Here is a 19,962-nt window from a genome sequence, read left to right as displayed (position 1 = left end):
AAAGATAATATTGTTTAAAATTTTGAAAAGATGGAAACCGTGATAACGGATAATGTTACAACAAATAATTTTCGATTTGTAAATTGATAATTAACAAATAATTAATTAATTAACGTTTAATTCTATGCAAAATACAAGACGATTTAAAGATCTATATAATAATTTTATTTACGAATGATTTTCAGGTGACATTTTAATCAATGCCTTTTTTTTTCTGCACGTGTTGGCACAAATGTATGTAAAATAAAAAAATTTATAAAGGATTTCGAAAGAGATGACTGAGACGTATCCATCCGTCATACCGAATGGGTGATGAAATATAATTTTGCATGATGTATTTCCATTTGGAAAAACTGCAGAATGTAGACAGTTTCATCAAAACTTTTTCATGGCAAGCAGCAATTGAGAGAAAATATTTTGGCAACTTTACTATGGAAAGAAATTCGTTTTTGCGTCTGAAGATTCAGTGTTTTAATTGTAATACAGATATTCCAAAATACATAAAACAAAAGCAGAACTTGTACAGAATATAATTATGTTCGGATTATGTAAATGATGTCAACAAAGTTAGATGATATAATATGGTTCTCTAAGTATGATGTAAAATGTAAAATTTAGTTTAATATTAGTTAAATATTATTATTAAACTCTGCGTCGCTTGTATCAGCCCACTACGTTTCGAGAATCTACAAATATGGATTATAGAGAAGAAAGAATGCATATCAAGAAACGAAATGTCAAACCGTGTCCGAATGTCAATGTCTATCCGCGTTAAATATTCAATCATCGATATTCAATCAAGCAAGCAAAGAGCAATGCAACTAATAAGGAGGAATGAAGGTTTCGTTGTCAGATTACGTTTAACGATTGCGTTCACGAATATATTTGCAATCGTACGTTTGTCTTTTCGTATGGATCATATTTTATGGTTTACGTCAGTTAAGATAAAGTTATTTCGTCGTATAAAGAGTTTGTTGAGATCAAAGACTTTTAATTAAAAAATTGTTATTTCCATACTGTATAATCCTCTTCAAATTTTAAATACCGAAGATAAACTCCATTATAAAATACCTCCCTCTGTATATATATCAGATCATATATAAATAATTTCTACGAAACTTTCAATCGAGTTTGATCGAGTGTAACTTAAATTTTATAAAATATATTTCTTGCTTCCCCCGCGAGAGAATGTATCAAGCTTGTGAACTTTTTCGTTTCAACTGCTCAAATATTAATGCACAACGCGGTCCGAGGATCCGCAGTGCGGATTTCACTGCGGCGATCTAATTTTTTCCGTACAACGGGATAGTCGTCGTTTCGGGAAGTTGCCATTCCGGGATCGCCGATCTATCCCCGATATACCTGCGAGATAATCAATCCCAGATATCTCCCGGTTTTGGCTGTGATTCAGGTGGAATCCCCGTCAACGGATACGGACGGGCGCGATCCGGAATTGGCCGAAAATGGATATAACGGGGACGCCTGGTTGACTGGTTTCGCTCGCGCTTGACTGACAAGGAAGGGGGATGGTTTCTATCGGAAATGGGCTTCCAGCCCATGACCGACGCGACGGCCCGTGCCCGCTTCGAACGCTTCTCGGGATGGTGCAATTTAACTTATTCCCGCTTCTCTCGCGCGGCTCGCGTCTCGACGCCGGGATTCGATCCCGAGATGGCAGAATCCGGAACGAGGACAGGCACACAGACCGATATTGATAATATATACAGCGGCCCGATTCGGCCGATGGAGCGATCGAAGAAGCGAGAAGACACCTTGGCTGCGATCCAGCCGATATTCCCTCTTCGATTATTTTTCAAACGGGTTCGTCGAACCGTGTCTGGGCATCGGGATTTGCGAGGATAGTGTCCCTCGGTGGGGATATAAAGTAACATCCGATGACCTCTTTGGAACGTTTTCGCGCAACCGCATCGAGAGATAATATTTTCGACATTGACATTTTACATTCGTATATTTTAAATTCTGAGTCGCTGAGAGTTTATTTCTTACCGTTACATTTTTTCGTATAATTATTATTGTATTCATATTTCATTTCGTATTCGTATTCATTTCATTTGTGTATTCAATATTGTATGTATCTGTATTTATGTATCATTCTGTGGATTTGTGCGTGAAAATACGTTACAAATTATTAATACGAATATATTTTATATTGTATACGCGTCGGTTATTAATTACTTACTCTTAATATATATTATTAATTATCATTGTAATAATTATATCCTATTCTACAGTATTCATTTCTCCAGAAAGTTGATTGATAATAAACATTATTGACAATAAACATTATATATAAAGAGAAATATTTAACGTTTTAAATCTATAGTTTTATTTTATAATTTACGTTCACTCTTTTTCTTCGCCATTTTAAGGAAATGAAAGAACGTTGCGTCAAAATGACACACATTGAGATCAACGCGGAAACGAACATAAAAGTCTTTCGCTGCATGCTTAATGATAGAACTTTCAAATGTCTTAAAGGGTAATGGAGAGTATTCGTACGTCGGTATGAGATCAAAGCGTCGTGATAATTTCTGGCTCGTTTGCAGCTTTATTGAAAGAACGCAAGCTAAGTCACCTTTATTTCCGCGCCAAAGAGAGACTTAATTCTAGCGGAACGACAAATAGCCATTGTACGTTGATAATAATCATACCTTTTCAAAAGAAATTTAAGTGCATTCTGTTTGTAAATATTACAAAACTTTCGCGCGGCGCTCCATCATGTCGCAACGAAATGATCAAACTTTTGTAGAAAAATCAGATATCAATTTATCAAGATTTATAAAGATGCTGAAATATTAAATAGTAAAAGTCTCTAGTTCTCTTTTTCGATAGAAAGTCGCAAATTTTCTTTGAGAAAATTTATTCTTTTTCGTCCTTTTCTCCTCTCGTCAGTTCTGACTCTAATCCCTAAGCGACACGCCGACCTTGTCTGTCCAACTTGAAACTGACAGTCCGACATGAGGATCCGGAAGATCGATGGAGCCTCGAGACGCGATTTTAACGACCTTGTCCCATGTTACCGATAGCCTCTACCGGAATGTCATTACTTTCCTTTCGGTCCACTCGATCAAGGCACTCCCTCTAATGAACGGCGTCCGCAAATGGTTCGCACGTAATAAAGGTAAAGACACCGTGCAGACCGTTCGCGCTATTCCCATAAATCATCGCAAACAATGAAGAAATATACGACTATATACGGTTATTTCTATTTTTGCAAAATGAATTTAGTTGCTCCTGTAAAAGGTAAATTCCATTTAATCCGCGTATCTCGCCACGATATTATTTCTGAATCCCATCGTTTCTGATTTTATCGCGTCGCCGTCGAATATCGTGCCGATCCCTGCTTGTCCAAGAATATTTAGCGTTATATGAATTTCGTCAAAATTCGCTCGTATGACTGAATAAAAATAAAAGAAAAAGAATACATCCGGCAGATTACACGTTCGCAGCTTAATTAGGTGTGTACTAGGCTAAATATTGAAAACGGGAGCAATTATGTTGTCGGAAAAGGTTCGCTGCGAGCGATTGCGAATCGCTTTTGCTTTTGAAATTCCGCCGTACGTTGACGGGCATATTGCGCCCCGGGGCGGATTAATTTTCGCGAAAGTCTCCCGGGGCCGATTAATGGCGAAACGCGGCCTCGTTAATTATCCGGAATTCTGAACGAGCGCGCGTCGCGCGAACGCGAATTACCCTATTAGCTAGACTTTCTCATTGTTAGCGTAAGAAATGCGATATTTTGCAGCTTGATAGATTTACATCGGTGCGCTTCACATCATTCTTTCGCGGCTCGAATTTCCGCTTTTTCCTCGCTGTTATCTCGCAAAAAAAAAAAAGAAAAAGAAAGAAAAAAAAAGAAAAAAAAAGTCCGTGAATATTATATATTTTTCCTACTCAATAAACTGAGTTTTTCGAAACAATCGCCACGGATTCTCTCGAAAAATAACGCGCGCGTATTTTTTGAATAAAAGAGACGCGTTTCGCAAGTCTCTGACTTCGAAATGATTTTCGTCGGAAGAGGAGCGCGGAAAGTTTTTCCGCGGCGAGAGGAATGCACGGCATTTCTTCGTTAAGGAATAATCTCTCGGATCCATTGAGCGGGATTAAGCGGGCTTTACTCCTTTGTGCAAACTTAATTCCTTTCCTTTCCCGTCTAGTCATATATGCATATACACAGGTAATACCTTCGTCATCGTTCTTGGCATCGCTGCATTATACGACGCTTAATCTAAACCGGCAATTTCTATTTATTCGAATCTCCCGGGTTGCGCAATTTCAAGTTTCGTCGGAACTTTCGGTAATTCGAGCAATGAGGGGTAGAGCCTCCTTTATTAATCCGGTAACATTGAAACGTGTGTTCTATCATGGAAATTAGTATTTAAATTACCTTCTCCTTTCGCCCCCTCCTCCCCTTTGTCGCGAGAACATTACCCTTCTCATTTGCATCGTGATTATTCGTGTCGAGAAGGCGGCGACATACGCGTTCATCGTGAAACGGTCTTGTTGAACAATACAGTGGGACTCGCTGCGTGTCTTTTGACGATTCTGTAGGAGAGAGGTCTGTAGTATCTCTAGCGCGAGCTTTGCTAATTTTCCGACTCGTGCTTTTATCCATTTCCGCTACAAAACCCTTGTAAATATTTAAAGACCACTAGTTTCACTAATAATTTGTTTTGTCAATCGCAACAAAGCTTATCCTCTCGTAGCGGTAGCAGTAGCAGCAGTAGCAGACCAAAAGTGATTTTTAACGCGACGGATTGAACAGGAACTGAATCTCTCCGCGTTTCCGCGTCGCAAATGGAATTGATACAGCCGCCCCCCCAATGTCGTAACTCCGGCATTTCGCTTGGAAACGGCTTTTGATTCCACCCTCTCCCCTTCGTTGCAGTCGGGTATATCCAGCGCGAACGGCGCGATACGCGGCGGCTTTATTTATGAATACGGACGAATTGGGGGGGTTGACGCGGGTTGATTTAGCGCCGCGCGAAACGCTCGACTCGCACCGAATCATTTTATCCGCACGCGTTCTTGACATTCTGTAACAGCAACATTTTACTATGGGTGGTAACGATGCGCAGAGGGAAAGCCGAAAGAAAACGAGAAGGAGGAGATATTGGATCCAGCGGTACTCTATTCACTTGCCGCGCTTTCTCGATCTTCGCGATTCTCGTGAAATGTAATGTTCAAAGCTACGAGTCAAGGTAAATACGGACGAAAATGAGAGAAAAAAGGTACAACACGCAGCGAGGGAGAACTCGAAATTGCATCGATAAGATATGGTTTGTACCACGAATTGCGCGTCGTTTGCTATCACCTGTTTCTCCGCGTATACGTGCGCGAGAAGCGTCTCCATATTGGTTACGTGAAAAGTAATCTCAAATTTTTTCATCGCTGATACGCGAGCCCGATCGATGATCGTCGTAAAAATCCAAGAAATTTTATTCGCCGAACGGCGAATAGATTGCGACTAGATAATCTCAATTTTACAAGTTTCGCTGTCAAGACAAGAGTCATTAATTCATAATATCATCGCGATATATTGAAAAATATATTTTACAGAAAAATATCAGTAGTATAATTACATGTGTTGAAAGTTCAAACTTGACTCTAGAAACTTAATTCGTAATAACTTTTTTAAAAAACATTTCACCTCTTTTTTAAAATTTTCCCTTCACGCTCATTGCGCGATCGTTCGCACATAAAGTAATAGGAGAATTTCGACAAATGAATGCAAATAATTAGGACAATCGTTATTTAATCGTTCGGTTATCTAAATGACAATTTACGCAACTATCGATTAATCATGACCAAACTAATAAACTGATCATAATTCGTTTGTCATGAGGCAAGCCAACTATACCATATAATGTCAGGTCGCTTTTAACTCTATGTCATACCACGCGTCTAATGAAACAAATATCAATTCCCTCTCGCGAGTCTCGCGTTACATAACAAAGGATCCATATTGCTCCGAATTTATGAATTTCTCTTAATCAATTTAAAAGTAATTTTTCATTTATTAAAATAAATAAACAAAATTTACGAAAATATATAATTTCACTCTACTTCCTATAGAGTATAATTTAATTTCAATGTCGTAAATATTATCTCATATCGAACTTTTTTACAGTCATCGTATGACGAAGATTTTATACCGATCGTATACAAAAATTTATGAAAATAAAATTTTTTATTCTACAGGACAAATTCTCACTTTAACTCATAAATTAATTATTAATTTTATATTTTAAAAGACGAAAAATATAAAAATTTAGGTGCGCGCGCAATATCAAATTCATGAATCTCGAAATATATAGATTTATTAAATCTTTTCACGTAGCTCATCCGTTCAGTTCCTCCTTAAAAAGTTGAGAAAAATATTCTTCTTCTATAGAAATCAGCATTTGTCTATTTGCTTCCATTGCTCGGTAGTTTAGGGCCGAGTATAGTCAGACACAACGTTAGAACGCGGGTACTCGCCGAATTATGCGTAATGAATCGATCACCATGAATTTTTGGTATCGTCGATTGGATGCGAGTACACTGATAAGGATTATAACGTATAGATTAGAGGATCAACGCCGGTAGAGACCAGAGCGGAATAGCGCGATTTGCCTAAACGAAATCTAATCTTGCTGGACCGATGGCACACGCATATGTAATTAGGCATTAAAAGCAATTGGCATCAAGGTATACCGAGCCGCATTGGGATTAGCGAAGATTAGTCTCTTTGCTTCCCCTGGCAATTGCCGATAGCGATTGCCAACGTACTAGATGCGATTGCTCCGGAAACCCTTAATTACTGTTCCTTTACGCCACCACCATTCCGGCGTAACATGCTAATCCTCCGGCAACTATCTGTTTATTTAAAAATGTTAATCGGAAAGAGACTACGCTAAAGTAGTGACGTGCAAAATGTTTATTTAATTTATTGCCATAATTTTATTCGCGATTATATTTAAATAGATTTATCACGAAATTGATCTGTTTAAATGTAAATAAAACTAACTTTTAATATAAAAACAAATTTGATCACTTTCTTGAGATGTTTCTCTATATTGCAAAGTATCAAGGCTAATATTTCTTTCGATAATTTTTCGAAATGCAGACGTCGAAAGGATGAAAAATGATACCTCGTAATTTACCTTGTAAATCCTTGTATCGTGTACTATTACATCTTGATCCTATTCGCTCAATCCTATAACCTTAATAGACATTTCGCGAGCTCGCGTTAACTATCGTACCTGGCGTGTTATCGAAAGAGCTCTATAAATCCCTCTTCACGAGAATTTCTCGCAAGACGAACAAGAATTCACGCGCTAGATCCTTTTCCAGCAAAAGAAAAAGAGAGAAAGAGAGAGAGAGAGAGAGAGAGAGAGAGAGAGAGAGAGAGAGAGAGAGAGAGTCACGTGCCTCCATGAAATAATCTAATCGGTCGTACGTACGATCGAGTCGCGTTGTAGCTTAATTCGCTTCTTTCAGCGCGACTGGAATAGATCTGAATTTTCAATTCATATTCTTATCGAGACCTGAGCAGAGTGAATTTTATCAGCGTTTCCTTCCTTCGGAAATATCCGTATCCTCTCTTTCGGCTTCTTCACGCGTGTTTGAAAATTTTCCTTCTCTAATCTCGAATCGTTTGTATAAGGCGATTTTTCATCCAATTATAATCAGCATTACAATCAAATAATTTACACATTATATTTCTCAAGTAAACATCAATCAAATATAATACTAAATACTACCAATACTAAATAGAATATGTATTAATTAGAATATATATATTCGTTTTTATCTTTTTTACTTTTGATATTCGTTTGTATTAAGCCAACCGATAACTTGTTTGAAATGTCCAAGTTTTTTAAATTTTTATTTAGATCTCTCGAGGCTCTCCTTTCTCTGTTCTCGCAACTTTTTTTTAACAATTCCGAATTTGCGCAGCTTATTTTTTCTTACATGGAAAGTACAAAAGTAACAAAAACTGATTTGTAATATTTTAAGCTTAAGTAAGTTATAAAAAATAAAAAAATTCTTCTACTCTTTTACAAAAGTGGACAGACGGCAATAAATTACTTCTTTTAAAAACTCTTAAAATATATACTGATTTTAGCCGGTATTTATCATATAGTCCGTTCTTACACCGAATATCCCCAATTTAAATGGCGAAACTTTAGGAACGTATAGGGGACCGAAAAACTAAGAAAAAAAATCCTCGTTTTTGCTCCATTTTAGAGAAAATCGCAAAAATTCAATCTCTCATTGTCAGTTTGCTCTCTCGAGTCGAATGGCACCGAATAAACTTTCTGCTTCAAGCTTCCTTACATATGCAAACACTTGATGTTATCCTTTACGATTTTGTCATTTAAATTCGAGACATCCTGTATCTAAAATCATTTTTAGTACGGTCTTAAGATGATGTGCCGTTATTTTATTGGTTGAACGGGATCTGAATACGACCCAAGATCACACTTAAAATGATTTTAAATATAAGAACGGACTATAAATACCGGCCATTGCGAACAAGATATGAAATAAATAAACAAGATATAAAATAAATGAATTCTCTTTAAATAAAATTTAATAATAGTTTACTTATGTTTTAGTAAATATCGACGATGCTAAAGTTGTAGTTTTGATTTTTCATCAAATTACATCTTTGTATAAGATGACACATTATTTGTCGGCATCGTATATCACTATCGGTGATAATCAATGTGGTATGACAAATAATGCGTATTCAAAGTTGGTCTGACTTTTGTGAGAAGAAACATACGATGCTTTGTATTTTTCGCACCATTTCAATGAAGATTACACAATTTCATTAATATAACAAATCCGTTGTAGCTTAATGATTTCCAATTAGTTCTTATTCCATTTCTCTTGTTCCTTGGCACTGAATTTATTTGTGTTTTATATACGCGGAGAAGAAGAAAAATCTTACACATTTGTCATTATATACGAGAAAGAAAAAATTGTGCTTCATACGAATGCTTGCTTTATATATGAATGAATCACTTTTTGAATGCGTAACATTTTTATAGTACAAAAACAACGTCTTCTTAAGATCTGCTTCAGTTGAATCGTTTATTTAAAAAATTTTTATAAATTTTCACAGAACCCGCACAAGAGAAAACTCTGATACTCAAAATCGCTATTCAATTGTACATGTATTTAAAGAAGCGATCTCCTCTTACGTTTTTATGTCCGTCTGCTTCTTTTTTTCTCTTTCTTTTTTGGGGAGAGGGGTAATGTATATATTGTAACTTGTAATAGGCAAGTCTCGAAATTAATTAGCTTGTACACAATGTTTGCGCCGAATATCGAACGCCAATAATGGGATCGCGAGTGCGCGTCGCCAGCAATTATACAGGTAACATTTCAGGTACAGGTACCATATGTAATAGGCAACACAATGGAGGTATTGTTAGATCTATAGTTACTGTCGCGTTCAGTTTAATCTCGCTGAATCGGTACGATCTGACAAAGACAAAATTGCCAGACTCCAGATATCCATCTGCTGTTGGCGATATCCACGAATATACGATCGGCGTCGGCCGTACGTGCCCACGTTCAACAAACCGTGCAATCCGCAGACCACAGTGGACCCCAGACGGGTACGTTTACGGCAGCCTTTAATCGCACCGGAACTTTGGTCACCGAGTTTCCATTTTACTAACTTTTGCACCGTCACCGGCATCCCGCAGCCGGGAAGTTTCGCGGTCAATGGAGCCGCATCCGTACAACGCGTTTCGTTGCCGCGTGAGAAAAAAAAATCAGACGACAGAGTTTGGCGATAATTCTCGAAACAACATATACACATTAATTGTCGAAAATTGTTTAGGATTGTTAAATATACAATTTGTGCAAAATTTTTGCGGAAGAAACTCGAAATAATCCGACAACTGGCATCGGCTTTGGCGGCGCGATGAATCGCCATTCATAAAACAAAAGGGGCGCGCGATCTCGCTCTTCCGCGGGACGTGCGACGACGCCGGAAACGCTCCGGCCCGGACGACGTCGCCGTTGAGATCGACGTTGGCCGTAAAGAATGGTTTTCATCGGAAAGACGCGCGCGCGGTCAACCCCTAAATAAATTTTGGGATTCGTTTGCCGGTCTTCGAGCTCAGCAAAAACTTTCAATAGTAGAATTTCCTCAAAGTTACAATAAAGACATTTTATAGTATTCCGAGATCTTCCGGAATATTGAAGCCGAGATTTTGCCACGTTTGCAATCGTCGTCGGACCGAAAACGATTTTATGCTGTTACGCGCGAAATTGCAATTTTCATCTATTTTAACGCGACGCATTAAAATCGAGGGCGATCGCGGAAATTGCGTACCACGTGTTACGATATTAAATGTAACGGTAACATTCTCAGCCGCGGTGGCCGTGTCAATACTTGCCCGGTCGGCGATGCCGTCGGGCGCTCATCGACCCCGGCCCGGTTCCGGGCATAGTTTCGTCCTCGACGACGAGGACGACAGATCAATGACGTCAGTGGATCTGGCTATTTTTGGCCCTGGGAGGGGCGACGCGAGTAGTCTGCGCCGCGGGGCTGTAACGGGGTGGTAGAGAAACGGTGGAGGGGTAGAAAGCTGGTGACATCCCCGGCGTGCACTTTGCTCGGCTCATTCATCCTGCTGACCCAAAGAATGGAGAGGGTGGTCGTGGCGGAGAATCGGAATCGAAAGGGGGAAGCTGAGGTGACGGTAGGAACGCCTGCGTGGACTTGGTCGGTACTTAAGGTCGATATGGACCATTAGATTCAGAGAAATTCGGTTTCTCCAAGCGTAGAGCGGACGCACAAATGTTAAGGAAGAGAGAGAGAGAGACAGAGAGAGGGGGGGGGGAGAGAGACAGCGAAAGCTAGCAGCGATGTGCAGGTGTGTGGTTATACTCGCGGGTCGATCGATTTATCGGGAGGGTGAACAGCTATAAATAGACCGGCCGCGATTAGCGACGCGCTCTAGTAGGAGTTATTGATATTGGTATTGATACCGTATTGTAGTTTGGGTCATTGACTGGTGAGATTGTACATAAAATGAGTAACACGGTATATGAATAAAACGTATAAAATTAAACGCGAAGAAAAAAGTAATCGGAGTCGAATCAAGCTAATCTGTCGCTTGTCTGTAGGCGAAAAACGCGACGTTTAAAAAGATTCTTCATAAAAAAGGCGCTGGAATAACGAAGAGTTATTTTTTTTTTTTTTTTTTTTTTTTCATTTTTAAACAAAGATGTGGGGAACTGTTGCATTAGATACTTTTTCAAGGTTGCTCAAGGTATCTTATAGTTTCAACGCGCTTTTATATTTTATATTCTTCGTATTGAAACTATAAAATAATGCTACAAGGATCACGGCGATCATTTTGGTGCTAATCTCGTTCGACAATGCTTTGCACTTTACCGGCTTTCTATCATTTATTTTTTTACGCTTCTCAACTTTTAATGACAACAGTATCTGGATTTTATAGAATCTTCTATATAAAAGATTGCCTACTAGTAGGTAAAAATAAATGTGTTTCTTTTTTGCGTCAAATAAAGTTTTATTTTTGCGATTTGAAACGTCTTCTTTGATAAATATAAAAAAAAAAAAAAAAAAAAAAATTGATTTGTTCGCGACTAACACGTGAAATGTCAACGTTGACACATCCAGCTCCACATCTGCCAATTGCATCGAGATGGGAAATCGTCGGTGAAAAATCAGAGTAGCAACTGACAAGAATCTCGTATCTGTTTGCGCGGTGAATAAAACAAATTTCTACAGCTCCGTTGGGAGATTGTCAAACCACCGAGTAGAAACGAGTCCTCAGCCGATCGTTTCGCGACCGTTTCGGTTCGACGAATTGTTTTCGAAAACTTTAGACGGCGAGAGAACAAAATTCCGATAATTTGTCAAAGTAGCGCCCCGCGGGAAATCACAAGATGAATATCACGATCGATGCTGATGAGTCATCGCACACTCGACACATCTGTCATCCTCAACGGCTACATCGTACGAAATGGATACACGCGCGATATTTTCGCATACCCCTCTCCCTCTCTTTTTCCTATTTCTCTCTTTATCTCTCGGAAAATTCACGAGGGAAGAAATCGCGAGGGAGAAGTTTGACGTATCGGGACGCGTCGCGTGCGAACGATGTCGCCGGTGATTCCCAATCCTATAAATCGTACCGCGAAGCGACGTCGTGTTCCGCCGGGATTGTTCGCTGATCAAATGCATTAGGATCGTCTCCGGTGTTGGAATAGGTGTCGGTCGCTGACAACGGAAACTGGCTATTGAAATTCCGCGATAATCGAGGAAAGTTCTATGCTATTTGTTCCGATACGTTTCAGTAGACGTAGAAATGGCTCGTCTATCCTGCATTCTCGGTCGTGGGAGAGATAACGTGGATTGCTTTATGGAGTTTCTATCCGGGATGGACTGACGATATCGCGTACAATCTCGGGTGATCGCTTTTGCGATGTAGAATGGAATTCGGCTTATATATTGTTAAACACGATTTTAAGATGATAATTCGTTTCATTCCAGATCTCACATGTTTTGTACGTCTGATAAAGCATAACACAAATTAAAATTTATGATTCGCGATAATAATGTACGCGAAAGAAAAATGTACGGGCTAGATTAATGGTATTTTAGAGAAGTGAAAAGTACGCGGAACGATGCACCGCGACTAAAAACCGAGCATGAACCGCCGGTTCTTGCTGTAATAAATGCTGTTTTACAGCAACGTATACACTTGCGGGTGAAACCGCGAAGGGGAAGAATATCGTCATTTGTCCGGATGAATTTACATGAAAGAAACGCGATAGCCGTTCTTACAATCCGTGTCTATAAACGGAGCCTACCACACAAGTAGCCTACTACACAATCGCATTCCGCGCTTTAATCGCAATCGTTCATTACACGCTAAGGAGACAGGTAATTTAGAATATGTACGAAGAACGCCACTATATTAGACATTTAACTGAAGCTGGAGTAATGAAGCTTTTTATTACCCAATGAATATATTAATTAATAGCATATTCTAAAAGAAATGTAGAGACATTAAAATTTGTCCAGAAAAGATTTTTATAAAAATCAAATGTAAGAAAGAAAATGCTTATATTTAGCTCTTTTGGCTTTAAAGAATATGATTCCTTTTTCAACTAATATCTTTCTCTCTCCAATTATTCCATATTGATTAATTTAAAATATACAATTTAAATATGTACATACTACTCTCGTGATTTTGTAAAATGTAAATTTTATTAAATAACTTTCTTTCATTTCAAAAAGTATTTTTCATTTCCTTAATATTATATTAGCTATGCCTAATGTGCTTTATAAAAATTTAGAAAAAAGTTCATATTTTATATCGTTTTTCTCTGCAAGGGATAATTAAAAAAGAAATAATGTAACGATTCATTAAACCCGATGTTACCCTACATCGATGAAAAATATCGGAGGTTTAATTATGTTGAAATTTCGCATGCTTAAATGTGATCGATGCTCAATTAGATAACAAGCACGCTGATTGCAAACGAAAGGAACGAAATTGCTGGTCATCGAATAGCGTCAGAGACGGGGGAGAAGGATGAGGGCGAGAGGGAAAGGAGAGGCCAAATCGTAGAGTGGTTCCGGGGTGGTTCGTAATCGGGCAACTGCAGCAGGAACTGCATGGGAGCGTTGACGCCAGGACCCATTACGGAAAATTGAACCATGTTGACGTCCGATCGAAACCCGTGTCACACCGCGGATCTCTAGGAGTTGGGATCGCCGACCGATTCCGAAATGGTTTGCTTTCGGCGGTCAACCGCTTCTGGTTGATGAACTTACAGATTGTGTGTGTCCTTCACCGATGACAGACATCCATGAACTAGCTGCCAAAATTCGGGAAAGGACACGAGTAAGGCGTGACGGTACCACAATCCCGAACCTATCTCTCATCTTTCGACATCCAAATGATTTTGATTCTCCCCGAAAGTGCTCGGGGATGATAAATTTATCTGTATCTCTTTCGGCGCGTTTCTTTTCGATATAGAAATATCAAGGTAATCGGTACGCTAAGCGATACTTTGACAAATTAATTAATTATTAAAAGCAATTGTAATTAAAGGCGATTGGAATTCTCTTCCTTGTCTAGATTCGTTATTTGATTTGTACAAGGGAAACTTTTAACCAATATAGTTAACGATACACCCCATTCTTTCTTTAATTAAAGATATAAAACAAAAAAACAAGAATATTTGCCTCAATTCTTAATTACAGCTGTGACAAGAAGCCTTTTAAAGTTTAAACAAATTATTTTGTTTTAAATGAAAAATGTTATATTTGTCACTATATTCACATTGTTTTTTGATCTAGTAATAGATTTTAAGCGTATTAAATTTAATCGGTAATTGTGGCTAATATTGATATCGATAAATCCAGTTTATTTTCATTGTAAGTTTTTCATCAATTGAACCATTATTCACTAAACACTAAATGGTAAATAATGCATTTAACGAAAAAGTGAATTAGCGATTCTACGTGTAGATTGTCAATTTCTCCAAAATAAACAAATATCGAAGTGCCAATATTATTTTTATATATAACATATACTGTGTATGGCAAATCAATTTTTCAGCGTATGTATCTTTCTCTTTAATGAAAAAAAAAAAAAAAAAAGAGATTGCATGTCCATTAATATTATTGTGTATACATTAATGGACATTATATACATATATATAAAAAAAAAAATATTTAGTTGTATAATATAAATATCTAATATTTCTGCTATATATTTGTTATAAGAAACATTTGTCGCGCGTAAGATGTGTTTATTATGAATTTCCGAAGGCACATAAAGTTCTATATGGATTAAATCAATACGTGTGGCCGTTTTAATCAAGAACTACGTGCTCCATCGAGTAAAATGGCGAGCGTTCCTCGAAGATAGATCGAATACTTCTTTCCGGTCGCGTACCGGCACTTCAACGCGAACGCGTCGCGTGTGTCCGCGGAAATCTCTCTTCTTCTCGGCGGTCTCCTCGTTAGGTGGGCGGAAAAGCGTTCAAAGTACAAAGCTGGCAATCACTGCAATTCCTCGCATTGTATGCCCGGAGATGCAGCTACGTGAGGAAAATCATTGTTTGCGATTCAATACGGTGGGAGGAGAAGAGAGAGAGAGAGAGAGAGAGAGGGAGTGCGGAGAGAAGGAGAATCGGCGCGCATTCATGCAGGCAGCGAAGAGATTGCGAGCGATAATTTAGAAAATAAAAAATGACGTTCTCTTTCTCTTTTAAAGGAGCAATGTCGTGAAATATAATCGGGCGGGACTAACGAATTCAATCTGAAATTTTCATCGAAATTACCGCGTTCCTCAATTATCTTGTATGATTGTAACCTCGGATAAAAAATTTACGATCGCGTCGAGACGACTATTTAATTTTACAGATACGGAATATCGTTCGCGTTTTCCTCTAAAGATACGTGTCGCACGAGTTGACGAAAAAACTAGCTATATATATGTATTGTATATACACATGCAGAAGAATACTGTCTTTTTTTTTGTGTGAGAGAAGGGTACTTCTATTTTCCATCTCGAATAGGTTTATATATTAAAACCTTCGGACTTTACAAAGACCCCGAAATATGATAGTCGTTTCGCTACTCGATAAATCGCTCATCCGTATCTCCGTACAGTAATAAAAGAAGCACGGATGCGGACAACCGCTGTGACAGTGCGCAAGCATCGATCGTGCGGCGGATCGGTATTCGCGGTTCGCGGGAAATGAAGGACGATGTATCGTTTCAATGAAAAAGATGAGGGAGTGCATCGTCCCTCAACCATCTATCCTTGGACGGTGCGGCCGTAAAGTGGAACAATTTCCATCGGTAAGGACATTGCACCCGATAGTGTATGCGGCTGCAACGCCGCACTGCGCGTCGCAATGAAGCGATAGGGGGATGTTTGGAGGGGATCGGTCCATCGGTTCGCCACAGCGGGTGGATATTAATCCGACGCTGTATGCTACGATAGTGCGTAATGAAACCCGCATTATGCGGTAACATCAGTTTTCCGCCAATATCTTAAATTGTGAAGTTTTATTTATTCGCATTTTTTTAATACGCTTCTTACTTTTTATCCTAATAATAATATATTGAGTGAAACATAATTGCAAATTAAATTACTAGTAGAAACGTGTCCTCCGCCTCTTTTCGACAATGTAGCGCTAATCGCGATTTTCGAATAAGCGAGGAACATCACTGTCAACAGTTTCCTACTCATTATTTGCAGGAGTACAGAAATCTTAATCGAGCATCAAAAGGGACTGAGAGAGAGAGAGAGAGAGTGACGAAAGTGGTTAAACGGTGCGCGATTCCTGTTTCCGTGTTACCTATGCAGGCAAATTTAAGCGCCCAATCCCCACAGGATCACATTGAATTTCCCACACAGTCGATTGGAAATGCAATATCGTGACGGCAAAATGGAAATTCAGGGATCGAGATGCGCGCGAATCGATTGCTAAACCAAACGGATTTTCCTTGTCGCTTTTACGCACGAAAATATGGGGCGCGAAAGAAAAAGCAAAAGAAAAAGAAGAAAAATAAATAGGAAAGGATTTCACACCGACGTCGTCTTTTGCCGCGATTGGTTACCGGAATAGCCATGTTGCAACTTTTCCATATGATCACGAAGAGGGGATATAACGCAAAAGCAATTTCTTTGAAAGGAAATATCGCGAGAAGAAGCCTGATCGAGTATACTACAATACATGATGTTCTATTTTAACCTTTTCGCATGAAAATCGAAGATCAAATCGTAGCCTTCCAGTATTATATTTTGTTATATCAGAATAGGAACTATGCGAAAAGTTGAAAGCCTATCATATTCAAATTATAACTCATATTTACAAGCTTCTTTTTCATAATTATATAACATTTATAATATACAATATTTTAAAGCGATGAGAAATATTTTCTGTTCGTATTGGCTGTTTTCATATTTCAGATACACTAATTAATTATACTAATAATTATTTTAAACATATACATGTGTAAAAACAATAGAAGAACTTTAAATAAAATTGAAAACTTATTTAAGTATTTCAAGATGATTATAAGACGTAAATAAAATGGCACATAAAAGCAGAATATAAAATATCGTGAAATAACGTGAGAATAAACGTGCGATAGATAAATGCGTTTAAAAGGAGAAAATAGGAGAATAATCCTATTTTCATAATTCTTCCCAGGGAAACGCGAGGAAAAAGGAAATTCGCGCGGTCCGCGAATTCTCCGCGTAGATCCACCCGCCCCGATGGCTACATCGACGAGAGTTCACAGCTGGCCCATCGGGAGATATATCTCGCTACGCTCCCGCCCATTACAGATATCCAGGATCTCGACGGATATACAAAAGTAAAAGCGACTGTTCTCGATTTTCCGCGACGGCAAGACGCGGCGGCGTTGCTTTTCGAACGAAGATTTTTGGGCGCCGGATACTGTTCTTCCTAAAACGTCTCGGATAAAATATCATTTCCTCTTCTCCCTAATGGATATGCTTTATAAGTAGAGATTGTTTCATAATCATAGAAAGAATTTTTGATTGCGGGACATCTCGGTCTATCTACAGGATGTCCCCAAATTAAATGGCAAAACTTCAAGAGCGTGTAGGGGATCGAAAAACTAAGACGAGAAAATTCTAGTTCATTTTAGAGAAAATCGCAAAAATTCAATCTCTCATTGTCAGTTGCTCTCTTGAGTTAATTGGCACCGAATACTTTCTGCTTCAAGGTTCCTTACATATGTAAACACTTGACGTTATCCTTTACGGTGCCAATCAATTCAACAGAGCAATTAGGAGACCGAATCGTAGATGCAGTACACTAAATATCACTAGAACAATGTCTAGTTGCGATTAACGAGGTCAGATGTTAGATGTAACGCTTGCATCGCTGCAAGAGGGCAACATTTTGAACAATATCTGCATTAAATAGATGATAACATAAATCAAATGTAAATAAATAAGTAAAGAAACTTGTTTTGTTTCTTTTTTGCGATTTTCTCCAAAATGGAGCAAAAATGAGCAAAAGGACTTTCTCTCTTATTGTTAGCTTCTCGGTCCCCTACACGCTCCTGAAGTTTTGCCATTTAAATTGGGGACAACCTGTATATACATCTCACATACAGTCTATCATTTCGGTTTTATATATATATATATATATATATATATATATATATATATATATATATATATATATATATTGTTGCGTCCGCGCACAGATCGATATATGTAACTCGAAGGCGCGCGAGACAACTATTCTCGTATTTAAGAAATATACACATAAACGATAATAGAACCGAGCTGTAATCAATACATCCGCACAGCTTGACGGCTGATTCAAAACTAAAATGTTTGCCGTTGTTGTCAAACAATTCCTCGGCAACACGCTTCGAGTTGAAGACCATCTCTCGGAGACTAGTGTATAAATAACAAGTTTAATCACCAAAGCAAGGACAAAATACAAAGGAACGTACGCAACACTATACATATTATATATATATATATATATATGCATCTCGGTCTTTTAAGAAAACAACTCGTATGGGTTTGAGCGGAAAAATACAAAATTTCCAAAATTATAAAAATGTATTGTTACTAGCGCTGAAAGTAAATGGTTATAATTTTAGGAATAAAAATTAATCTCAAAGAGATTTTAATCAAATGTGGCTACCGAGAACTGAACTTTTTGAGAAAGAACTTTTTTTCCTAAAATATATTCAAATTCTGTCATTCCTAAAACTTTTTCGACACACTATATATATATATATATATATATATATATATATTGTGACAAGTACAAATACGTATTGTTACCGATGCAATAGGATAAAGAAATAAAACATTTCTATATGTCACTGTTGTGACGAACAAACGTCAAGCTGAGTATTGCCATAAATCTAGCTATTCTCGAATTTTAAAATTATGTATCTCTTTAGATCATAAAAAAATTATTATAATCTCTTTATATACTTCAATATCTCTTTTTACTTTAAAAATATCTATTTATTATAAAAGAGATAATATAAATGTTTTTTATAAAATAAATTCATTCCGTTATTTTGAAAAGTACACAATTTGGGAACTGCTTTTCTATAGATAGACCACTACGATACGCGGGCGCAAAATAATTATAATCCGAGAGGATTTGTCCGTGTTCGTTTCACGGATAAAAATCATGAATTATCTGTAATCCTAGTCATTACTACGGCAGTAAAAACAACATATGTCATCGGTTGCTGCGATATATCGCAAATAATTATAACGGTGCTACGACCGTGTGACACGATTACGACAATTCTCAGTTGATTTAAACAGAAATTTCGTTTCATACATATCTCCATATGTATATACAATACATATGAACGCTCTCTGATATGGCGTTTTTTTATCAATGTAAATTCTAAGAGAGAGATTATGTATATATTTATTATATATATTGTTATATACATAATAAAAAATAATAAAAATAATAAATAATAAAAAAGAATTATATTCTATATATAAAAGTTTCCGCGCGCTTTGAAAATAAAATCTCGCAATTTTTATATATTCTATATCAGATATGATATATGTATGCGATGCGTTATATGGTATGTGACGCGTCGGTTTTGGAGTGATAGAGAATGAAAGGATATGACGGGCAGAGTTTGCCGGAAATCCCGACAAGGCAATTCGTATCATGATATTATCGTGTCTGATTTCTGATCCCTGGAGAGAGATAAATCTCGAAATATTCGCTTATCGATTGAGCTTGGTGGAATCTGCATTCCGTCGACGTTATGTTTTTAATGGAAATTTGTCAATCTAGCGTAGCTATAGCTTTTTACCATATGACTCATTAATATGATTCATTAATTCATGAATAAGAACTAGTAAAGTAACCGTGTTATAATACAAAGTGTATTGA

General features: G+C 37.7%; 1 protein-coding gene across 6 annotated transcripts in view; it reads right to left on the bottom strand.

Moving 5' to 3' along the window:
* Positions 1–19,962, bottom strand: part of LOC138941726 (cyclic nucleotide-gated channel alpha-3-like) — a 121,225-nt gene that overhangs the window by 22,037 nt on the left and 79,226 nt on the right. The window lies entirely within an intron of this gene.

The sequence above is a fragment of the Polyergus mexicanus genome, unplaced genomic scaffold (assembly GCF_030449975.1).
Source record: "Polyergus mexicanus isolate NDT 795.1 unplaced genomic scaffold, iyPolMexi1.0 SCAF_20, whole genome shotgun sequence".
Classification (NCBI taxonomy): Eukaryota; Metazoa; Arthropoda; class Insecta; order Hymenoptera; family Formicidae; genus Polyergus; species Polyergus mexicanus.
The sequence above is the reverse complement of the archived record's forward strand: the minus strand, read 5'-3'. Positions and strand labels throughout refer to the sequence as shown.